Genomic DNA, 1,854 nt, shown 5'->3' on the forward strand with positions numbered 1-1,854 from the left:
CATCAAAAGTTAGATTACTGCTGATTCACCAGCAATGCATATTCAGTCGAGTGCTTTAGTATTTTCTTTGTTTACATTGTGCATAAAAATGCAGTTTAACCTCCTTGTACTTATATCAATTGTAGTGTTTAGTTTATGGAAAAGGAAAAAAACAGGAAGTGTGAGGCACCTTGTATTAGTTTCATAGCAAAATTACATAAAATTTACCATTATGTCATTTTGAATTTCCCTCTGCTAATTCTACTATTTTGTTTAATTGCATATAGATGATGTATGCTTCCTAGAAGGTGGACCCCTTCTTTGCTGAATTCCCCCATTTCTATTCATTTATTTTTATTATTTCTTTCACCACCACCATAAGTATAGAAGGTGATTTTTTTTTTAATTAATTGGACAATAGATTCAGTGATATAGAATTGATATTAAATTAATGTATGTACAGGTGTACAGTCACCTGTGCATCACCATTTTGCTAGCAAATTGTGCTAATGAAATGCATTTTACTAATTCATTGTCACTGAATGTTGCCATCCACTGAAAGCAGAAGTTCTCACAGTTTGGTGGTCTCGAGCTTTGAGGTGTGTGTTAACACAATACTGCATCTTTGTGGGAGTTGACATCCCAGCAAGGTCAAACTGAGCAACGCTCAGAGAAACTGCAAATAACCAAAACCCATATCTCTGACTTTACGGGCCTCAGCTAACATGTTAAATACTAATGTTCACAACAGTAAAATTAGAAAAAAGCTGAATATGTGTAGTGTTTTATTTAGAAAGGCTGCCAGGAGAAAGCCCGTTTTCTTTAAAAACAACATGGCAGGACAGGTGATTTTTGTTCAAATGCAAACTTGCCTTTGAACAAACCACAAGACTGCTGTAACAAAGTCAATAACACACAGTGTCGTGATTGGAGAAAACCAAACATGACATATTAACACAAACACCTGATACGAACTGTCAAGCATGGCGGTGGAGGGATGATGAGTGGGGGTTGTTTTGCACTGACAGGACCTGGATGCCTTGCTGTCACTGAGTCCACCACGAACTCCGACAGCTAAAGCTCCATTTCCAAGAATTATTACTTTGTTTTCATTTAGATTATTAGTATTGTCATATGTATTGCTTTATTGCAGTTACAATCACAGTATCCTAAACATTACTATTATTTACTCTGTAAAAAGAAGAAGACTAAGATGAAGACTGAAAAATAAAATCACAGTGAGATGTGAAATAAAAAGTGTGCAAAAAAATTAATAAAATGTTAAAAGCAGTAAATTCTATCGTTTCATTGTCTATCTTTTTTTAAATAGCACCTCCTTTGTGTTGAGCACTTTAATCCGTAAAACCCAGCATGATTTGGTCCTGTTTCAACTTTTAAATCCTATTCAGTGTTTTAATAATGGAATAGAACAATATGGCTTTATACAGCAGATCCTCTGACTTGCCCTTGCAGGATGTGATCAGTTATTATTGACACCTGTGCTGTTCCTGCTCTGCCATGTCCAAACGTGTGCGAAAAAGAGATTCTCACAAAGAGAGCTTTTGTTTTTGAAACATGAGTAGACTACTCTCTGCAGGACTTTTACCTGGATAAAGGATTTCATTTCGCATTTACTAAGACTGGGAGAGTGTGGTTTAAGAAGCAAACAGAAGCACGGATTGTAGGGTCTGCAGGGTGTTGTCTAAGTGTTTCCTTTTGGTGACCAGGTGGATTTTTGGGGGGTGGACGTTTTTATTATATGAGTGCAGCAGGTGCTGAAGGTTGGGGTGGGGGGTGCTTGCAGGCAGTACAAGACCATTTAGACCACTTGGGGGACTCGGGTATCCCAGTCCAGGAGGAGGAGCCTCGGTGGAG

The sequence above is a fragment of the Astatotilapia calliptera genome, chromosome 16 (genome assembly GCF_964374335.1).
Source record: "Astatotilapia calliptera chromosome 16, fAstCal68.1, whole genome shotgun sequence".
In the NCBI taxonomy this organism is placed as follows: domain Eukaryota; kingdom Metazoa; phylum Chordata; class Actinopteri; order Cichliformes; family Cichlidae; genus Astatotilapia; species Astatotilapia calliptera.